General features: G+C 41.5%; 1 non-coding gene across 1 annotated transcript; it reads right to left on the reverse strand.

Annotated features, from left to right (window-relative positions):
- Positions 1–4,927: 4,927 nt before the first annotated feature.
- On the reverse strand, positions 4,928–5,069 carry LOC111544021. The gene has a single exon (XR_002732005.1). It is a non-coding gene; the product is annotated as a U4 spliceosomal RNA (small nuclear RNA).
- Positions 5,070–5,875: the final 806 nt, after the last annotated feature.

Below are 5,875 nucleotides of genomic sequence, written 5' to 3' on the forward strand. Positions count from 1 at the left end.
TGTGTCTTTGTTCTCATTGGTTTCAAAGAACATCTTTATTTCTGCCTTCATTTCATGATTTACCCAGTAGTCATTCAGGAGCAGGTTGTTCAGTTTCCATGTAGTTGAGAGGTTTGAGTGAGTTTCTTAATCCTGAGTTGTAATTTGATTGCACTGTGGTCTGAGAGACAGGTTGTTGTGATTTCTGTACTTTTACATTTGCTGAGGAGTGTTTACTTCCAATTATGTGGTCAATTTTAGAATAAGTGCTATGTGGCACTGAGAAGAATGTATATTCTTTTGATTTGGGGTGGAGAGTTCTGTAGATGTCTATTAGGTCCACTTGGTGCAGAGCTGAGGTCAAGTCCTGGATATCCTTGTTAACTTTCTGTCTGGTTGATCTGTTTAATATTGATAGTGGGGTGTTAAATTCTCCCGCTGTAATTGTGTGGGAGTCTAAGTCTCTTTGTAGGTCTCTAAGGACATGCTTTATGAATCTGGGTGCTCCTGTATTGGTGCATATATATTTAGGATAGTTAGCTCTTCTTGTTGAATTGATTCTTTACCATTATGTAATGGCCTTCTTTGTCTCTTTTGATCTTCGTTGGTTTAAAGTCTGTTTTATCAGAGATTAGGATTGCAACCTGTTTTTTTTTTTTTTTCTCCTTTCCATTTGCTTGGTAAATCTTCCTCCATCCCTTTATTTTGAGCCTACGTGTGTCTCTGCACGTGAGATAGGTCTTTTGAATACAGCACACTGATGGGTCTTGACTCTTTATCCAATTTGCCAGTCTGTGTCTTTTAATTGGGATGTTTAGCCCATTTACATTTAAGGTTAATATTATGTGTGAATTTGATCCTGTCATTATGATGTAAGCTGGTTATTTTGCCCATTAATTGGTGCAGTTTCTTCATAGCATCGACGGTCTTGACAACTTGGCAACTTGGCATGTTTTTGCAGTGGCTGGTACCAGTTGTTCCTTTCCATGTTTAGTGCTTCCTTCAGGAGCTTTTGTAAGGCAGATCTGGTGATGACAAAATCTCTCAGCATTTGCTTGTCTGTAAAGGATTTTATTTCTCCTTCACTTACGAAGCTTAGTTTGGTGGATATGAAATTCTGGGTTGAAAATTCTTTTCTTTAAGACTGTTGAATATTGGCTCCCACTGTCTTCTGGTTTGTATGGTTTCTGCTGAAAGATCTGCTGTAGTCTGATGGGCTTCCCTTTGTGGGTAACCCAAACTTCCTCTCTGGCTGCTCTTAACATTTTTTCCTTCATTTCAACCTTTGTGAATCTGACAATTATGTGTCTTGGCTCTTCTCGAGGAGTATCTTTGTGGTGTTCTCTGTATTTCCTGAATTTGAATGTTGGCCTGCCTTGCTAGGTTGGGGAAGTTCTCCTGGATAATATCCTGAAGAGATTTTTCCAACTTGATTCCATTCTCCCCGTCACTTTCAGGTACACCAATCAAACTTAGATTTGGTTTTTCACAGAGTCCCATATTTCTTGGAGGCTCTGTTCATTTTTTTTTTTTTTTTGAGACAGAGTCTCACTCTGTCACCCAGGCTGGAGTGCAGTGGCCAGATCTCAGCTCACTGCAAGCTCCGCCTCCCGGGTTTATGCCATTCTCCTGCCTCAGCCTCCCGAGTAGCTGGGACTACAGGCACCTGCCACCTCGCCCGGCTAGTTTTTTGTATTTTTTTAGTAGAGACCGTGTTAGCCAGGATGGTCTCGATCTCCTGACCTTGTGATCTGCCTGTCTCGGCCTCCTAAAGTGCTGGAATTACAGGCTTGAGCCACCACGCCTGGTCTTGTTCATTTCTTTTTACTGTTTTTTCTCTATTGTTGTCTTCTCACTTTATTTCATTAATTTGATCTTCAATCACTGATACCCTTTCTTCCACTTGATCAAATTGGCTACTGAAGCTTGTGCATGCATCGTAAAGTTCTCATACCATTGTTTTCAGCTCTATCAGGTCGTTTAAGGTCTTCTCTGCATTGTTTATTCTAGTTAGCCATTCGCCTAACCTTTTTTCAAGGTTTTTAACTTCCTTGCAATGGGTTAGAATATGCTCCCTTAGCTTGGAGAAGTTTGTTATTACTGACCTTCTGAGGCCTGCTTCTGTCAAGTCATCAAAGTCATTCTCCATTCAGCTTTGTTCCATTGCTGGTGAGGAGCTGCGATCCTTTGGAGGAGAAGAGGCGCTCTCGTTTTTAGAATTTTCATCTTTTCTGTTCTGGTTTCTCCCCATCTTTGTGGTTTTATCTACCTCTGGTCTTTGATACTGGTGACCTAAAAATGGGGTTTTGAGGTAGATGTCCTTTTTGTTGATGTTGATGCTATTTCTTTCTGTTTTTTAAGTTTTCCTTCTAACATTCAGGTCCATCAGCTGCTGGTCTGATGGATTTTGCTGGAGGTCCACTCCAGAACCTGTTTGCCTTCGTATCACTTGCAGAGGCTGCAGAACAGCAAATATTGCAGAACAGAAAATATTGCTGCCTGATCCTTCCTCTGGAAGCTTTGTCCCAGAGGGGCACCTGTCTGTATGAGGTGCCTGTCAGCCCCTACTGGGAGGTGTCTCCCGATTAGGCTACACAGGGATCAGGGACCCACTTGAGGATGCAGTCTGTCTGTTCTCAGAGCTCAAACGCTGTGCTGGGAGAATCACTGCTCTCTTCAGAGCTGTCATACAGGGACATTTAAGTCTGCAGAAGTTTCTGCTGCCTATTGTTCAGGTATGCCCTGCCTACACAGGTGGAGTCTACAGAGGCAGTAGGCCTTGTTGAGCTGTGTTGGGCTCTGCCCAGTTTGAACTTCCAGGCTACTTTGTTTACCTACTCAAGTCTCAGCAATGGTGGACACCCCTCCCCCCACCAGGCTGCTGCCTTGCAGGTTGATCTCAGACTGCTGCGCTAGCAGTCAGCAAGACTCTGTGCGCATGGGACCTGCTGAGTCAGGCATGGCGGAGAATCTCCTGGTCTGCTTGTTGCTAAGACCATGGGAAAAGCACAGTATTTGGGCAAGAGTGTACCGTTTTTCCAGGTACAGTCTGTCATGGCTTCCCTTGGCTAGGAAAGGGAAATCCCCCAACTCCTTGCACTTCCCAGGTGAGGCAACACCCTGCCCTGCTTTGGCTTGCTCTCCATGGGCTGCGCCCACAGTACAACCAGTCCCAATGAGATGAACCAGGTACCTAAGTTGGAGCTGTTCCTACTCAGCCATCTTGGAATGGACTCCAACTTTTTAAAATTTCTTTGAGCAATATTTTATAGTTTTCAGTGCATCAGACTTGCACATCTTTGGCAGGATTTGTCCCTCAGTGTTTTACATTTTTTGGCATCACTGTAAATGGTGTTTTAAATTTAATCTTTTGAGTGTTCATTGTTAGTGTTATGGGTTGAATTGACCCTTCCTTCCAAGAGATATATTGAAGTCCTAACCCCTGGTACCTGTGACCCTGAGTTTGTTTGTAAATAGAGGTCTTTGCAGATGCAATTCATTAAGATGAGGTAATGGAGTAAGATGGGCCCTTAATCCAATATGGTTGGTGTCCTTTAAGAAGAGGGAAATTTGGACATAGACACACAGGGAGGGAAGATGATGCAGAGATCCAGAGAGAGAATCCAGCCAAATGACAATGGAGGCAGAGAACGGAGTGATGAATTTACAAACCAAGGAGTGCCCTGGATTGTCAGAAAACACCAGGAGCTGGAAGAAGCAAGGAAGGACTCTCCCCTAGTTCCTTCAGAGAAAGCATGGCCCTACCAACACCTTGATGTCAGATTTCTATCCCCTATCACCTTGTTAATGAGTGTTTATCATTCTGAAGTTCTGGTATCATTTCAAGTCCTCTCCTCTAGTTACTTTGAAATACACATAATATTGTTGCTAAGTATAGTCACCCTAGTCTGCTATCAAACATTAGAACTTATGTCTTCTGTCTAACTATATGTTTGTGCCCATAATCAACCTGTCTTCATCCTTTCCTTCCCCTCCACCCTTACCAGTCTCTGGTATTATATTTGGAGATTTTCTAGATATCTTTCTATTATCGATATTTACTTTAATACCACTGTAGCCAGGGAATATGTTTTATATAATCTGATTCTTTTAAAATTGATCACTACTTATTTTATGGCTACCTTGGTAAATGTTCCAGTGAAATGTTATTGGAAAAAATTCAGCTGTTGGATGGAATGTTCAATAATCAATTGAGTCAAATTAATTGATACTATTGGTCAAATCTTTTATATCTCTACTGATTTTCTATTTGTTCTATAAATTATTAAGATATGGACATTGATATTACTGATTATCATTGTGGATTTGTCAGTTTATCCTTGTAGTTCTATTGGTTTTTGCTTCATGTATATATACATACACATACACACATATATATACACACACAAACATATATACATACACAGAGAGAGAGAGAGAGAGATAAAGAGAGAGTCCTACTCTGTCACCCAGGCTGGAGTGCAGTGCCACAATCATGGCTTACTGCAGCCTTCACCTCCCCAGGCTCAGGTGATCCTCCCATCTCAGCCTCCCAGGTAGCTGGGACTACAGGTGTGAGCCACCATGCCCAGCTAATTTTTTGTATTTGTATTTGTATTTTTTTTTCTGAAATGGAGTCTCACTCTGTCGCCCAGGCTGGAGTGCAGTGGCATGATCTCAGCTCACCACAACCTCTGCCTACTGGATTCAAGCGATTCTCATGTCTCAGACTCTACCTCCTGAGTAGCTGGGACTACAGGTACACGCCACCAAGCCTGTTTAATTTTTGTATTTTTAGTAGATATGTGGTTTCACCATGTTGCCCAGGCTGGTCTTGCACTGCTGGGCTCAAGTGATCAACCCACCTTGGCCTCCCAAAAGTGCTGGGATTATAGGTGTGAGCCACTATGACTAGCCCAGCTTTTTTTTTTTTTTTTTCCACATTCAGTCTTCGTAAACACTGTCAAAAATTGTCAATGCTGACTATTTTACAAGTCATCACAGTGGGCTATTGGGAAAAGTTTTCAATTAGCAATAGTCGTGCCTCAGATAAACCTCATTGGCTATGATACTTGCCATTGTGCAAAGCTGCTTCATGTACTTTGAATATCTGTTATTGGGTACATAAATGTTTGGAGTTATTATGTCTCCTTGATGAATTGACCTCTTGATCATTATGAAATGATCCTTTTTTATCCCTGGCAATATTCTTTGCTCTGAAATCTACATTATTATTATTAGTATAGCCATTCCAACTTTATTTTGATTAGCATTAGCATGGTACATTTTTTCTATCCCTTTAGCTTTAATCTATTTGTGCCTATATTTAAAAGAATTTCTTTTAGGCAGTTAGATATCGCTTTTATAATCTAATCTGACAAATCATGCTTTTATAATCTAATCTGACAAATTATGCCTTTTTTTTTTTTTTGAAATGGAGTCTCACTCTGTCACCCTGGCTGGAGTGCAGTGGTGCAGTCTAGGCTTACTGCAACCACCACCTCCTGGGTTCAAGTGAGTCTCCTGTCTCAGTATCCCAAGTAGCTGGGATTACAGGTGTACCCCACCACGCCTAATTTTTGTATTTTTAGTAGACACAGGGTTTCACCATGTTGACCAGGCTGGTCTCGAACTCCTAACCTCAACTGATCTGCCCTCCTTGACCTCCCAAAGTGCTGGAATTATATGCATGACCCCACTGCACCTGGCCTTTAATTTTAGTATTTAGACCATTTATATTTAATGTGATTACTGATATAGCCTGGCTTAAACTTTTGTCTTGTTATTTGTTATCTATTTGTACCATCTGTCCTTTGTTTCTTCTTGCCCCTTTTTCTCAGGAACATAAATAACTGAAATTCAAAATAGTGAATATGGCCAAGCATGGTGGTTCATA

The sequence above is a fragment of the Piliocolobus tephrosceles genome, chromosome 1 (assembly GCF_002776525.5).
Source record: "Piliocolobus tephrosceles isolate RC106 chromosome 1, ASM277652v3, whole genome shotgun sequence".
Classification (NCBI taxonomy): domain Eukaryota; kingdom Metazoa; phylum Chordata; class Mammalia; order Primates; family Cercopithecidae; genus Piliocolobus; species Piliocolobus tephrosceles.